General features: G+C 38.0%; 1 protein-coding gene across 3 annotated transcripts in view; it reads left to right on the top strand.

Annotated features, from left to right (window-relative positions):
- Nucleotides 1–17,863, top strand: part of LOC106058703 (synaptotagmin-1) — a 56,130-nt gene that overhangs the window by 1,190 nt on the left and 37,077 nt on the right. The window contains exon 1 of one of the 3 annotated variants that reach the window (XM_013216187.2): nucleotides 8,913–9,375. The exons of the other annotated variants lie outside the window; for them this stretch is intronic. The gene's annotated coding sequence lies outside the window, so the exon portion shown is untranslated. Of the gene's footprint in view, nucleotides 1–8,912; nucleotides 9,376–17,863 lie in introns of those variants that run through there. 3 annotated transcript variants of the gene reach the window in all.

Genomic DNA, 17,863 nt, shown 5'->3' on the forward strand with positions numbered 1-17,863 from the left:
TCAGGGTTCACACACACTCATACACTTGAGTGACCTGACACAAAGCCACAACTGATTTTTCATATAATTTAAAACAAAACGTGAGTTTTGCGAGTTCTATAAAACTGTAGTGTTACACTGTAAAGGTAAAGATACACTTTCAGACCTTGCGATCTATTGGGGGTGGGGGTGGGGGGGGTGAAGATGATGCAAGGCTCATCTGGTTCTGTGGATGATATTTAACTAGGGTAGCATGTGGCTAGCACAACGACCAACCACCTTTACTTGTACGACGTATGTCAGGTGCCCATTAGAATTGGATGGATTGAGGGGCGTTCTAAATATCCCAAACTACAAAACTCCAGTCTTCAACGGGATTTGAACTCAAGACTCTCGGATCAGAAGCCAAACTTGGCCGCTCGACCACTGTGACTGTACAAGATTTTATTGCTACATGTGTCAACTGAGTGACATAAGTCATTGTTAGTTTGACTGCAGCATGGAAGTGTTCTGTCATTCAGCAAAAATATAACTGTCCACACCATCCAGTCATATAACTGCAAGCGTTTAATAAAATCAGTTTATATATATATATATATATATATAGGCCCTATATATATATATATGACCAGTGCCTGCTTTAGGCATAGGCAAACTAGGGCCTCCGATTGGTGGGGACCTCGTATAGAGAAGTTTTGTTAGAGAAGAAATATCGAAACTTGTCCTCAATGTTGTTGCTGGAGCACACACAGTTCTCAATAAATTGCTTAATTTTATTCTTTTCGTGTTGTTTTTTTTTTCATTTAGGGCCACCAAATTCACTTTGCCTAAGGCCTCGCATTATCTAAGGCCGGCCCTGATAGGATGTCAGAACAAATAGAATGGGTTTTATAGAGTTACATTGTTACTGCTGAACACACAGCCTGGCGATTTTTTGTTTCTGTAATCCCTTTAGCTAAATAAACAACGGCCAATCAATAATGTTACAAACACATTTGATGTGTTACTTCCCTTGACATAGTCATCAATGGGAAGCTTACGTAGTATATTTGGTTAGGCTTATTTGTGATACGGCAGTTGTCGAAAAAGTACCATGGTACCAGGGGCATAATCGGGCACTGTTGTTCAGGGGTGGCAGATTTTCCATATGCCCCTTGGGCCCTTTCACTCTCCTACGAAAGAAAATAAAAACGATCAGACGATCGCTTTATCAACTTGGCCATCCAGCCATTCTATTGCGTGTTAATATTACCTTGAAATAAATGACTAGATTTTGTTTTTGTAAATATTATATTATATATTACAGAGAGAGAGAGACTTATATAGAGAAAGATTTAGATGAAGAGATTCAAATAGACAGACATTTATATCGAACTGGAGATTGCTGTGTCCCATCTATCATCCACTTCTTTATACAATTATGAGACAAACTAGCCACATGTATTTACTACTGTTTCACAACTACTGTCCATATTAAGATACGAAACTGTGCTACAACCACTCTATCTCTTTTTTGTTCTTTTTTTAAACATCTAATTATTTTTTTTCGCATTTCTTTTTCGTCTTTTTTTGTTATCGCCTTCCTTTTTTTTAAAATTAATTAGTCTCCTCCCACTTTCTTCACCTTTAACCCTCTTCTCTCATTTGTCCAAGCGGTTCTCTCTCCCCCCCCCCCCTCTCTCTCTCTCTCTAATTCTTCCTTCCCCTGCACTTTCTCTCTTTCACTAATTTTATTCCCCTAAAGCTTGTCCTGTAAATTTTATTTGAACACATAAACCCATCACTAATAATATATGTTTTATTTCATAAGTTTTGTAAGTTCCTTCAGAAATCGTTCAGATCTCCTGCAGGGGAGGCTAGCGGGTAGGTTTTGAACTTGTGACCACCGTGACGGCAGTCCGAAGCGTACATCACAAGACCAGGAAGACATTTCGTTGAAAATAATACTGTGAACGGTTGCCATGTGTGTTGTAACCTCTAAATAAATCTAGATCAGGCTACAAAATAGATCCCCTATGTCTGGGAAAAAAATAGGTGTTATTGTAGGCCTAAAGTCGCTCTCTCTCTCTCTTCCTCTCTCTCTCTTTCTCTCTCTCTCACCTCTCTCTCTCCCTTACTCTCTCTTCCTCTCTCTCTCTTTCTCTCTCCCCCATCTCTCCCTCTCTCTCTCTCTCTTTCTCTCTCTTTCTCTCTCACCCCCCTGTCTCTCTCTCTCTCTCTTTCTCTCTCTTTCTCTCTCTTTCTCTCTTCCCCCTCTCTCTCTCTTTCTCTCTTCCCCCTCTCTCTCTCTTTCTCTCTCACCCCTCTCTCTCTCTCTCCTCTAATTCCACGTCTTCGATCCCTTTACATCCTTGCCAATAACACGGGGAGCGATGTTCTAACAGGTGGCATTAGGAAACATACTTAGACAATAATTTAATATTGTTATTCCATTTTAGGTGTGCTCACTTTTTTTTATTTATTTTCGAAGTCCCCATCTTTCCCATTCTTAGATGGCCTTGCTGTGCAGACGTCATGGTTTCCATAGCAACTATTGATTGGTAGCGAGGCTGGCTGGAGGAGGCCAGTATTGGCGGTATAGGTCAATAGATTTTGTTTTTTTTTTAGACCGTGGTCCGAAAAAGAACGTTCATGCAAAGATTCCATTCTTCTTCTCAATTCTCCCATTCTCTCTCTCTCTCTCTCTCTCTCTCTGTCTCTCTCAATTCTTCCACACCTCTTCTAAATATGTTACTCTAACAAAACTTCCATTTAAAAAAGAAACTTCTCTCTACATAGATATCGGCTTATCAGTTGAAGTGAATGCTAAATGTTGGATGAAATAAATGAACGAAACAAATTAAAATAAAAAAAACAACTTCTTCCTGCTTGTAAACATTCCATTTTTAAACAAAGAAATGCTAAGAAAAAAAAAGATGAAATATATAATTGTTTTTCTCTTTATTTTAACTATAGTGTATATTTTATAGGCCTACATTAACAATTTTTCATACTCGTGGTCCTGTATTTTATAAGTAAATCACAAATAATAAGCCTAATTATTATTGTTAGCAACCTGTAGCCCCGTGTTACAGAGGAATTGGATGGTTGCTATATGGATTTATTTACATTTGCTTTCTAAATCTGAAGACCCGATATCCAATTGCATGTTTTGTGTTTCACATTATCTAGGCCTTCAACCCCCCCCCCCTTTTCTCTATTTTATACAAACCTTTTATTTCTCTCTCTTGTAACTATAGCCTCTCTCTCTCTCTCTCTCTCGTTCTCCCCCACCCCTTTTTTTTCACTTTCTTTTCTTTTTAGGTAAAGAGATAACAGAATTTCTCTTTACGAAATAAAATGTTTGAATGATTCAAGTAGAAATCGTGAAAGGAACGCAGACACTATATATCAAGCAATAATACACTTTATACTTCCATAAACGTAGACTTAACAATTAAGCTGGCCTTTCCTATTTATAGATTCCTGAACTCGAAAGTTCTTTCATTTTCTGGTACCGGAAATCAATTAGCTCCCCTTACATTATTTACTCTTCTGAGTAGAAATTCGAAGCTACTAGATCTAGAAGCCAAATGTTTCCATTTATGACAACCATGGTACACTACGTGACGTCCTCCTGGTATTCTGAATACATTCTAAAACCCCAGGCACCTCTACCCGTAGTAAATGTTAGGGGCAATTTCCTTTGGAACTTTAAACAAAATGAAATTAACATTACAAACTAACAATTGTAACAGTTTGTAATAACAAGCAATATATGTAAAAAAAAAAAACACAAAAAAAAATTTTAATAAAAATAAATTTAGCCATATCTGTGATTACTGAAGGATTTGTTTCCCTTGTTGGTATCAAATAAAATAATTAATTACCAGTAATTAATTGACTAATCGGTTACTTTTTATTTTATTGATTCTTGTCTATGCCAATAAATAACTGTGCGAAGTTTCAACTTGATCCGAGAATGGTTGTGGGAGAAATAACATGTACACACTTTTTACCAGACAGACAGACAGAGTGAGTTGATAAAAGCTTTGTAAAAATATTAACAAATAAGCCGGGGGGGGGATGAGATTTAAGCTACACGTACATACTATTGATGCTCTAGTTGTCTAGTTGGCCAAACGATAAATGTACAAATAGCCCAGTAACACAATTTAGTATAACTGCACTGCTATTGTCTCTGAATGAATTGATTTTACTCTAATTTCTATGAAACATTCTGACATTCAAAATCAAGAATGACATTTGGTTTCATTGTAGTCTCGTTTGTTTTAATACTTCAAAATATTACTAGAAACTACACGTGCTGCTATAGTGTTGTCAATAGTTGTAGTTAGCCCATCCCTGTTTGGGTGTTACAAACATTCGCCTTGACTTATTCTGTTCTAAAACCAACTAAAAAGAAAAACACAACAGATTCTTACAGTTTTCCCCTTGCTGTAGTAAATCTTTTTATTATGTCATTTTTCAGTGTGTATGAATGAACTAGTTATTAGATCGAACTATTGAACACTAGGTAAAGGCGAGTTGTCTGTTCTTTGATTCCCTTTGGACCTGACACTTGCAGTGGCAAAGAAAGAACACCACTGGTAGAAGCATGTTTCTGTGACATTCATTTATCAATGTCCTTAAATAAAAACAACAACAGAAATTGCAATATTTGAACTAATAGTTGAACTATCACTGTGATTGGAATGATGGAAGTTGTTAAATATACTAGATACTAGTTACTGCTAGAACATAACTTGATTCATTAGTGACACTTTTCTTAGGGGAGGGCTGTACACTATCTCCCTTGACTGATATGAACAGCATACTATTATATTTCTTTATTTGTGGTCTCTACACTCCAATAACGTAACCTAAAACCTGGTGATCAGTAAACATAGGAATCAGGTTCAATAGTTGCAAAATAATAAAAGTAATTGCATTGACCAAAATCCTGAGTAATAGTCGAATAAAAGGATTTTATTTTTTTGCATGTACCTTTCATAGTTCCCCCCAACCTTAGATTACTCCATCTTTAGATTACCCCATCCTTAGATTACTCTATCTTTAGATTACCTCATCCTTAGATTACTCCATCTTTAGAATGGTATGCATATTGATAAGGGTAGTAGGCCTTAATGGGAAGGGGGGGGGAAGTGGTCGAGCAATCGTGAAAGATGTGGTTTAATTTTTGACAGAACTCTTCGGACAATATGAGCGCTTTTTGGCATAAAGATACTCCACTGGGCGCATCTTCTACTTGAATTGGTTACACGTTTTTAAGGGCCCAGTCACAGTCATAAGGGTTCTGTCACAATGACTCGGTCACACAGTCATAAGGGTCTGTCACAAGGACTCGGTCACACAGTCATAAGGGTCTGTCACAAGGACTCGGTCACACAGTCATAAGGGTCTGTCACAAGGACTCTGTCACACAGTCATAAGGGTTCTGTCACAAGGACTCGGTCACACAGTCATAAGGTTTCTTTCACAAGGACTCGGTCACATAGTCATAAAGCCGTAGTGGCTTTGATAGCAAACATTCATGGGCACAGGTCATAGTCATACGGGCACTGGTCACAAGGGGCTTGCTTTACCCTAAGGACACCTGTTTCTGTGGTTAAACGCCCTTGCTGGTCACTAAAAAAAAACATTGTTAACCAATGATTTCTAAAACAAAAAGCTATTGTAGATTGTCAGTGTCTGCAGAGATGTATTTAAATTCAAATATTGTTTCAATGTATCGAAGAGCTAGTGCTGGGTACCAGATCAGAGTTGAGACGAACTTAATGTCTTACAAGTTATGTATCCTCTTCTCAATCCTCGTCTCTGAATCCACTCTTCTCAGCTCTCTGTATCCACTCTTCTCAGCTCTCTGAATCCACTCTTTTCAGCTCTCTGAATCCACTCTTCTCAGCTCTCTGTATCCACTCTTCTCAGCTCTCTGAATCCACTCTTCTCAGCTCTCTGTATCCACTCTTCTCAGCTCTCTGAATCCACTCTTCTCAGCTCTCTAAATCCACTCTTCTCAGCTCTCTGAATCTACTCTTCTTTTCCCTCAATACCCCCTCCCCCTCACTCTATTACCACTAAATGAAAAAAAACACAAATTTTACGTGTCTGTGAAAACGCGCCAGTTTGTTTATTTGTGTGCATGTATGTGTGTGAGCTGTTTAAGCAGCAGGATAGAACGGTGCAGACAACACACCCCAGGTCTTTGGATGTCCAGATCGATAAGAAACTACTTTGTTATTTTGTCCTCTGCCCAGCCCACCCCGTCTCACGACGACACAGACCTCTTGTCAGCGTGAGCCAGTTCTGTGCTGACGTTTTGTTCAACCGCTCACTTCAAACATTAATTTCGTTTATTTACTGTGTTCCTAATGAATACATACGTAGACGCACTGTTGGTGTTGATGGGGTTTTATTAGAAGCATAATCAAAGTATACATACACACGATATACATACACATTTGACACAAATATTTATACTGTTATACCTTGCCGGACTTTAGTTAGAGGTTAGAAGAATGACGTATTGTACATTTCATATAATTTCTTTCTTTTTCATATTTATTATGCATATTTATTAAGTTTTTATATGTTTATATTGGCGGAGAACCGTTTTGAGGGTGAGGACGAGGGTGTCTGTACTGTATGTACTGCCGTAAATCTAGCCCTGCCCTACATATGACCTGGTCGTGCAGTATGCGCGCTGGACTGTGGTTAGGATTTCTCGATGGTCCAGGGCTTAAACCCTGCTTGCTGCCATCCAACGTCGTCTTGCGGGAGGTTTGGATTAGGTAGTAAGTTATCTTCATCTCTATAGGAACATCCGAAACATGTCAAACATTTTACGAAACATTTTACTTATGGCTTACATTACGGGTAATATTGGCCCTACATATGGCTTACATTACGGGTATATGTTGGCCCTACATATGACCTACTTATGGCTTACATTACGGGTATATGTTGGCCCTACATATGACCTACTTGTGGCTTACATTACGGGTGTATGTTGGCCCTACATATTATCTACTTATGGCTTACATTACGGGCATATATTGCGAAACAATATACATTAAAAGTATATTTTTAGTGGCCCCCGAAAGGGGAAAAGACGCTATTAGTTTTGTGTGGAATGTCTGTCCGTCCGTCCCGTTTAGATCTCGTAAACTAGAAAAGACAGTGAAAGTCCGACATCATAATATTTTATACCATTCAAAGTTCTGATGCAAAGGCTCCTTTTTTCTTTTCTGAAACCGAAAAATTTTTTTTTTTTAAATCACTTATGAAACTTTTGTTTTTTCATAAAATGCACCACTTTTACAACTATTCTCTATTAATAGTAACAAACAACGGGAGGCTTTTGGTAGGGGAGAAGACTATTTACATATTTTTTACACATTAGATTTTATGTAAAACATTTGTATTGCTACGTTATGTAAGTTCTGTCATACTAACTACTACATTTACACAAAAACATGTTTACTTTTTTTAAGAGAAAAAAACTATTTAGTATGCATATAAGTTGGAAATAATTTAAAACAACAATTAATAAGTAGTTTTTCATATTATCGCGTGAACTGCAGCAGTGTCACATTGTAATAAAACACTGAACTAAAGGAATTTTGTTTTGTTTTACGGAAATTTTTTTTTTTTTCTTGAGGAATAAGAGATAGTCCCTTTACAAAACAATTAGAGCAATTATATATTCAATATAAGACATTAGTTAGGCCAGGTTCACATCTAACTTCACATTCACTTTCACCTATCCTTTGATCTGTGGACCGCTGGGACATCACACAAGATCCGTCAACCTTCTTTCACCATTCTTCTCTGTCATTTGTCTTTGATAGAATTTTATTCTGATGTTCTTTCTGAAAATATTGAAACCTGCCTTTTTTTTTACCTACCTGGGTGGCCCACTTCGGGGACCAATTTTAAGTTTGTGTCCACACAAATTGTCTTTGTAACCTTGTTTTTTTTATTTTTTATTTTTACTGATGAGCTCTATTTTTTTTTTTTTTATTTTGACAATGCAAACCTATAAAATTACAGACAATATTCACTTATTAGAAATAATGTTTGAAAACGAAGCAACTGCAGTTACTCAGAAAGTAGAGTCTTACTCCCACACTCTTATGGCATGGTGTGAAACCAAATCTACATAGAAACTTCAACATGTAGGCCTAAATATATGTCAAAGATTTGGGGCCTTCAGCTCAGAATTGACTGGTTAGAATAGGAATGAAGTGATCCACAAGTCACTATCAAGTATGAACACTTTTTAAAAAAACATTTTTTTGTACATTCTCAAATAAAAGTGTAAGTTAAAAAAAAAAAAAAAGGAGCGTACACTTTGAAGACCTTGCAATCTGTAGGGCTGATGTTGTAAATCTGTTTCTCTGGCCCATGTTTAACGAGGATGTCATGTGGCCAACACAACAACCAATCGTCGCCGTTTACCCAGGTACCCATTAGAGTTGGGTCGACTCAAGTGCTCCCTAAAAATCCCGAAATTCAGAATCCAAGTCTTCATCGGGATTCGAACCCGAGACCACTATAAAATCTCTTCCTCCCCCCCACCTCCCTATAAAAGTGTGCTTTAACAAATATTTTTTAATGTATTTTTTTTTTATTTTAAGGAAAGTGAACTAAAACAAAACACATATATTACGCTACTGGTTTTAATTGAGATCTAAAAACAATGTTGAACTTCTGGTAGCGCATTATTTTCACTTCTCAGCAGTAGCTGTAACTTGTTCAAGGTTCTATTGACCTGGGAGTGTCATTTCGGAATGCTGGTCCTAGTTTAGTTTCGTCTCTAGTGTTATTTCTCCAGATTTTAGTCTCTCCTTTCCCTACTCCCATATAGGTCTATGAACAGAGATAACACGATTGGCGTAGGAGAGGGGTGCTTGAACTAACTCCTATAGTTTGTTGTTGTTTCGGGCACCCTCCACACAATTTACCTCTACTGTCCCTACATGTGGACTATTTACTCAGCGGAGTGTTGCTCTGTTGTTTTATTTTCCGGACACGAGGCAGCAGAGGAGCTCAATTCCATTTCAATACGCTTCCGTTGACCCGCGAGGAATGAACGCGCCCCAAAACGATATCGACCTGAGTGTGGCCAGCTCACTTCGAGAGTGCATCAGACGCCATCTCCACCCTAGAGGGAGGGGGGCTACCTTGGCCACGGGCCAATCCAAAGGATTACCATATCCCTGCGTCAGAGTGAGCTTGTCTTAGTTGATATTGAGGAAGACAAAAAAAAATATAATAATAACCAGAGCTGAACAGTTTTGTAGTGAGGGAGAAGGAAATCAAATATTTGACAGGATTTAAGATTTGTGTTGGATTTTACTTTCGGAAAAATTTATTGACATAAATAAATACAAGGTAAGGATTTTGTTGAGATTTTTTTTTATTTGAGTCGATTTCTTAATCTAGATAAAAATTTAGTCGAGGTGTTTTTAAGACATAGGGAACTTATTAGAAGCAGGCTCCTTTTTTTTTATTTGAGGAGTGTTTCTATTTTTTTTTAAAGAAGTATGTTGTTTTTAAAGTTTGAAGTTTGATTTACTGACATGGTCATCACATTTTAAGATTAGGGTTAGAGGTATTTGGTATTTTATAGGACAAACTACTTAAGGCTTTTTAAAATGTCGTAGGTTACTGCAGATGTTCTTCTATAGACCTAAAAAGGAGATATTGTCTTATTTATTGAGTAGAGGGAGGCGCGGTGGCTGAGTGGTAAAGCGCTTGGCTTCCGAGCCGGTTCGAATCCTGCTGAAGACTCGGATTTTAAATTTCGTGATCTATAAGGCGCCCCTGAGTTCGCCCAGCTGTAAGGGGCATCTGACATTAGTTGGGGGGAAAGTAAAGGTGATATGTCGTTGTGCTGGCCATATTACACCCTCGTTAACCGTGGGCCACAGTAATAGGTGACATTAACCTTATCTACCCTATAGATCGCAAGATTGAAAGGGGAACTATTGAGTAGAAACAACATAATGATTCTGAAAAAGCCACACCTTTAGGTTTTTTTTAGGCCCATATTAAGAGTGTATGCTATGGTTGTTGTTTTTTTAGGCCCATATTAAGAGTGTATGCTATGGTTGTTGTTTTTTTAGGCCCATATTAAGAGTGTATGCTATAGTTGTTGTTTTTTTAGGCCCATATTAAGAGTGTATGCTATAGTTGTTGTTGTTTTTTTAGGCCCATATTAAGAGTGTATGCTATAGTTGTTGTTTTTTTTTTTATTTCGTCCCGAAGCTTTGTGGCTTTGTGTTTGTTTCTATGAAGTCTGTTAGAAACTTTGAATTCCCATGATGTTTGTTAATTTAAGGTTTGTGAAAAAAAAGTCACATTGACTGGGTACAACAGTGTTTGGTAGTGTGCCACTAAACTATGAATTAGGATCACATGCAATGAAGTAGTCTAGAGAACTTGATTAACTCTTTCCCCCCTGCACGTATTTGGTATTTGTATTTTATTTCTCTGGTTTATGTCTCTGTATAGATCTATACTATCTTTTAAAGTCTTTTCTCTCTCTCCCTCTCTCTCTCCCTCTCTCTCTCCCGCTCTCTTCTCTCTACCTCTCTCTTCTCTCTCCCCCTCTCTTCTCTCTCCCCTCTCTTCTCTCTCCCCCTCTCTTCTCTCTCCCCCTCTCTTCTCTCTCCCACTCTCTTCTCTCCCCCCTCTCTTCTCTCTCCCCCTCTCTTCTCTCTCCCCTCTCTTCTCTCTCCCTCTCTCTTCTCTCTCCCCCTCTCTTCTCTCTCCCCCTCTCTTCTCTCTCCCCTGTTTTTCTCATTATCCTTTTCTCTTTATTCGATTTCTCTTATGGTGTCTCTTGCTCGTACATTCTCTTGTCTCTTATCTTCATTACATTTCATCAATATTTTCAGACACCTCCTGATTTTTAAGTTAATATTTTATAAGCTCTATTAAAACTTGGAGGAAAACAACCGGGAAAAAAAATTCCACAGCTTTTTCTCACCCACAGTAATAGTTTTTTTTTTTAGCTGGAAAGAAATAATACTTTTAAAAACATTTTAACATATTCATAAAACTTGCATCACAATCATGGACTTGTACAAGTATATCTATATCACTGGTCTATGTAGATCTGTGTCTATTATCTATGTATAAAACCATGATGAAAACAACAAAAAAAAAAGCTTTTATACACCCGGTTTTGTAAAAATAATCTTTATTGTTTCGTAATAAAAAAACTTCAACGCGCTAACTTATTGTATCAAAATAATAAATATTACTTTATTAAAGATGAAACGTCTTTTCACTACTTATAAATAGTTCAAACTAGAATCAGACGTAGTAATGATAATAGTCACGACTGGCTATCACTTTTTCTTTCTAGTCACTCTATTCACAATTAAAAACTCTAACTCAAGAATAAAAAGTATACCGTATCTCACAAGTAGAAAGTATGTATAATTTATCTCACTAATGAAAAGTCTAACTTATCTTTACTCATTTGTATTGATGTCTGGGAAACATAATCAAAGTGTCTGCCATACTAGCATCATCTCCACGGGGAATGTTAACTTTAATAACACTTTTCAATTGCTCTGTAAATGTTTTTTGTTTCTAGACGATCTAGTTTGAATGCTTTGTGATTGGCTTCTCACCAGTGCAATGTGGTGTCTGTAGTTTGTTTCACGGACATGTGGTTAGAGCTAGGTTGTTGGGGATTTTTTTAAATAATGAGTATAACCTATAATCTATAGTAAATCTATACTCTATATGTATTGATCAAATTGTGCAGACGTGGAAAGCATTCTTAAGCAATACGAGCACACGAGACCGCAGCTTGGAAACTGAGTATCAAGAGTGCAAATAATTCTCATGACTAATCAAGAGTGTATTGCAACTTTGGAGACTGTATGTCCGTCTGATCAAATCTTTTCCAACTATTGTTTTTGGCTAACCGAGTGAAATCTAAAATATTAAGGCGTCATGGCCTCCCAGAATATTAATTATAAATTATCGCCATGGTAACAAGAATAAACCAAAGCAGCACTTATGAATCAATCGATACTAGATCTATACATTCTTTCCAATTAAAACAGCAACATATTATATCATATCATATCATACAAAATGTCAAGCTGACAGCAAACAGGAGATTGCCTCCCTTTGCATGAAAAACTATAACGTGTATAAAGCATTAAAATGTGGGGGTTTTTTTTGTTTTTATTTTAAAAATTTACCTGTCATGTCCCCTAAAATAGCCCTTAATACAATGCAGTTTCACTCCCAATGGTGCGTTTTTCTGCATTCTGAGTTTCAGAAATCTATAACGCATTATTTCTCCTACTATGAAGGGCATAAGTCAAAAAGTTTGTGTGGGACAGACCAATACTGCAATTTGAAAGACATTCGAGGCAATTGAGCTTGTACGCTTATAATGGATTTAATCATCGTATTGTCATCCTCGTGTTCTGTAAACGTCTTGTAGTGGAACTGTTGTGTTCACATTAAAATGTTGACTTAAAGATGGCACTTCACCTGGAAGAAACCTGGACTTTTCCGGCGTAAGAAAGGGAAACTCCTAGAGTGGAACTGGCGAAGACTTATTGAAATGTCTTCTACATAAGAACGCTTTGAATCCATTTTGTTACAGATTTATCAACGGAGACAACACGAAAGGTCTTACTTAGAAAATCTAACGCCTAGTCATGGGCGCTGCGTTCTGCGCTATGGCTCTAGGATTTCGTTGGTCTCGGGTTCATATCTTGCGGGAGGTTTGAGCTACAATCAGTGGCGTAGCATCCATGGCGCGAAGGGGTTCAATGAACCCGGGCCCACGACCATTTAAGGGCCCACACCCGATGGCTTAACAACCATGGGGCGAGGGCCGGATTTACCTCTAAGCAACATAAGCTCTAGCTTAGTACCACCAAAAAATAGTTAGTAGTTACATAAAATATCTGGACCTATATGGGGCCTAATAGCTCAAATAGCTTAAGGTCTATTCAACTCTAAATACGACACTACATGGCGCGTGAGGGTTTCATTACTACTGGGCCCATGACTAATGACAAATTGGGGAATTTCAACAAAGTTGAAAACAAAAATGTCTTTCACTTGAAATGCTGCCTTTTCGTCTGTTATGTGCACTGGACAGTCATTCGGATGGTATTGATGGTATCGGGTTTATGCAGCATCAGTGCTGCTTGTTTTCCAACCGAATCGTTAAAAAAAAGCAAAATGATTGGCCTACTAATGACATAACTTCATCAACAAGCTTGACAAACCTACAGACAACATGAACGACTGAGAACGGTGGATGGTGTCAACAAGCTTGACAAACCTCCAGACACCATGAAGGACTGAGAACGGTGGATGGTGTCAACAAGCTTGACAAACCTACAGACACCATGAACCACTGAGAACGGTGGATGGTGTCAACAAGCTTGACAAACCTCCAGACACCATGAACCACTGAGAACGGTGGATGGTGTCAACAAGCTTGACAAACCTACAGACACCATGAACCACTGAGAACGGTGGATGGTGTCAACAAGCTTGACAAACCTCCAGACACCATGAACCACTGAGAACGGTGGATGGTGTCAACAAGCTTGACAAACCTACAGACACCATGAACCACTGAGAACGGTGGATGGTGTCAACAAGCTTGACAAACCTACAGACACCATGAACGACTGAGAACGGTGGATGGTGTCAACAAGCTTGACAAACCTACAGACACCATGAACCACTGAGAACGGTGGATAGTGTCAACAAGCTTGACAAACCTACAGACAACATAAACGACTGAGAACGGTGGATGGTGTCAACAAGCTTGACAAACCTACAGACACCATGAACCACTGAGAACGGTGGATGGTGTCAACAAGCTTGACAAACCTACAGACAACATGAACGACTGAGAACGGTGGATGGTGTCAACAAGCTTGACAAACCTACAGACACCATGAACCACTGAGAACGGTGGATGGTGTCAACAAGCTTGACAAACCTACAGACAACATGAACGACTGAGAACGGTGGATGGTGTCAACAAGCTTGACAAACCTACAGACACCATGAACCACTGAGAACGGTGGATGGTGTCAACAAGCTTGACAAACCTACAGACAACATGAACGACTGAGAACGGTGGATGGTGAATACAAGCTTGACAAACCTACAGACAACATGAACGACTGAGAACGGTGGATGGTGTCAACAAGCTTGACAAACCTACAGACAACATGAACGACTGAGAACGGTGGATGGTGTCAACAAGCTTGACAAACCTACAGACACCATGAACCACTGAGAACGGTGGATGGTGTCAACAAGCTTGACAAACCTACAGACAACATGAAGGACTGAGAACGGTGGATGGTGTCAACAAGCTTGACAAACCTACAGACAACATGAACGACTGAGAACGGTGGATGGTGTCAACAAGCTTGACAAACCTACAGACAACATGAACCACTGAGAACGGTGGATGGTGAATACAAGCTTGACAAACCTACAGACAACATGAACGACTGAGAACGGTGGATGGTGAATACAAGCTTGACAAACCTACAGACAACATGAACCACTGAGAACGGTGGATGGTGAATACAAGCTTGACAAACCTACAGACAACATGAACCACTGAGAACGGTGGATGGTGAATACAAGGAGCACATTGAAGAAGTTGAAACAATTTCTGACCGAAAGTAACTTATCGACTAGTGAATGTTAGTTTTAACTTAAGCATGCAACAACCTTTCATTTATTGGTCATTGCGAGGTTAGCGTTTATGTGACACAAGTAACAACGACAATGTCTTAGCAGTACATAAATTCTTAACAAAACAAAAACATATGCCTTTACCTCGACCCACAGATTCAAAACGAGATAATGGACATGTTGGACAATGCTATTTTAGAAAAAATAAAATGCCATTTTTCTCTATCATGGTTGACAGCACTCAAGAAGTATTAAAAGTGTATTGAATTAGCTTTGTTTTCTGAAATTGTTTTGTGAGCTCCGATGACAAACTACCTAAAGAAATTGCAATTAGATAGTCACTTTTAAATTTTCATATTTGTGAGAATCAGAAGTCTGCAGGATTGACTGAACAAATGCTCTAAGTAATAAAATATCACCATCTTTCTTTACATTACTTACGATGCCAAGGCAATGATGGTGCTTCCAATATGATGGGACAGTACAATAGCCTTCAGGTATTGTTTCAACAAAAGCAGCCACTTGCACATTATGTTCACTGTGCTAAACAGTAGTTAAACATGGGCTTAAATGATTTTGTCATCTGTGCACATGAACTTGCATTGGAATGTCTTTTAGTAAATGTACCGATACATACAAACTACTAGATTTCTTTGTCACACAAAATATTTGTCATTTGGAGGGGGAAGGGGGCCCACCAACATATTCTTGAACCCGGGCCCACGGGTACCTTGCTACGCCACTGGCTACAGTGAAATTATCTTAAAATCTGAAGAAACATCCGAATCATGTAAACCAAACAAGATATCGCTTAATTTAATGCTTTAGCTCTTTAAACAGTGATAATAATGTTAATTAATACTCAAATATGGATATATAAATACTGTACAAATAGAACAAACATTTTTTAAAGTCTCTTTTCCGCCACCTCCCTTCTTTTGCCATCATGTCAGGTGGTGGGGAGTCTCGATAACTTGAGAATCGCTGACGTGTATGTGTATTTTCCCGCTGTGATTGCGTCATTTTATGATGAGTACATAGACATTCCGTGCACGTGCAATGTCAACTACACCCACGTCAATGTGACACTGTCTTCACGTGCCGTTCTACATTCAGAGATGTGTTGTTTCATCAATGTGTACCTAGGTACTTCTATAGGTAATATCTACGCAACGAGTGAACTAAGTGGCCTCTCTATTTAGACTGAACTCTTCTGTTTCGGAAAACACTGCAAGAGCCTTGGATTAAAAGCCTCACATCTCTAGACGTATAGATACGTATAGTTTGATCAATAAAATCATTCAATAACAGTGTTGGCTCAAACTAGCAAAGTGACTTCATCTGTCATTAGTTGTGCGGTCGATGTATTCAAGGGACGATACTCTGATTATTGAGCTACCGTTCATGTAACCCCGCTTACATACTAGGAAGCATTTCGAACTGTTTTTTTTTTTTACACTCATGACTTGGTCGCAACTATTAAAGAACCAATCACGTGCTATTGTTGCTTATTCTTACCATCACACAACACAACGTTCTATTTTTTTAGGCACAATGGACTGAAGGATTTCACAATCCAGGCTTTCAGTTCAGTGTTCGCCTTCTCTTAGGAATGAACACAGTGATAACTCACTGATTTAACTTGTCTGTAAGTCTGTCGAAGATCTTTCTGTCTTCAATTCTGTGTAAAAAGACTTACGATGTCTACAAATTCCTGATCATATGGAGTTAAAGATGTCCTCTAATTGGTACAGACGTCTAAAAATAATCTTCCTTTCTTAACTTGCATTTTGTGTGTGGGTGTGTGTTTTTGAGGGGGTTGTTAAAAAAAATAATTTTAATAAAATATTTTCTCAATGGCCATTGACGAAAGTTCCCACGAGTTGTTGAGAGCTGGTATCCCTCGTTCCTCAATGACCAGAATTGTCCAGTCAGATATAGTTTTAATTCATACTTACAATGACATACTAACAAGATAAACTCAAATTATTTCTTTAACGTCTTCAGTATATAACATCAATTCAACATTAACATCAATTCAACATTAACATCAATTCAACATTAACATCAATTCAACATTAATCCATCATCAATTCAACACCAATCTTTCATCGGCTATTCTATTTATACCAACGAAGAATAAGAACTGGATAACCAATTCACATTTTAATCATTTGTACACTATTTATAGAAGAGTTCCCACAAAGAAGTTTATTATTCTGTGGTAAAGAAATGGTCGCTACTTCCAGTATTTAAAATGATTTAAAAAAAGAAAAGGTTGATGGCCATGGTGGGTGGGATTGTAATTAATGTAAAGTCTGAGAACCATACTTAAATGTTTAGTACACCAGTTCTTGTCATTTGTGATACTTACTACCGATGATGAGGTCAAGGACATGTATCGTGACAATGTCTAGAACGCTAGATGTTCACGCTATCTATCGATACATTCGTTTAGTGCTAAGCCAAGAGAAGTTTAATGAGAGATTTTCTGTTATTTTAACCGTTTTAGAGAGACCTTATATCATTGTTGTTGTTTACAATATATTAAGACAATAGCTTGTACCTTGAGACCTAAACATGTATAGCAGAGCTCAGTTAACGAGGATATCGCCGGTCCAGTCTAATGACCAAAGGTTTTATTTTTCTCTAAATCTCAGATTTCAAAAACCTTTCATTTCGCTTGTGAACATTGGAGTAGTGAAAATGAATTCAAAGAACCTTTAACCTTTTGGGTTAACAAACTGTAGTAGGTATCCTTTACGTATGGTTCTAAACAGTATGAATTGCAAACTGCTAATAACTACAATGCAACAATCCAATCTTACTCCGTCCTTCATACAAATGTACGAGCACACTAGAGGCTTACTATTTAAAGATCCTGATGTAGGAACGACGACAATAATTCTCGAAGTCCTGACATTCTAACCTGCCTGGATTTTTTTTTCTTTAATTTTTATTAAAATAAAATTGTTAGCAGTTTTTCATTCGGTCAACACTTCTTAAAGACTGACCTTTGACCTTGATGCCTATCAATTCTGTTACAGTGATGACAAGATTATGAAAAGCTTCCATAGCTGCTGCTCGAGTCACGTGTGGCAGACCTCTACTGACACAAACCTAAATGCCAAACCAATGTTACCCACTGATCCTCTGTCACTTAGTT

Source organism: Biomphalaria glabrata, chromosome 6 (genome assembly GCF_947242115.1).
Source record: "Biomphalaria glabrata chromosome 6, xgBioGlab47.1, whole genome shotgun sequence".
Taxonomy (NCBI): domain Eukaryota; kingdom Metazoa; phylum Mollusca; class Gastropoda; family Planorbidae; genus Biomphalaria; species Biomphalaria glabrata.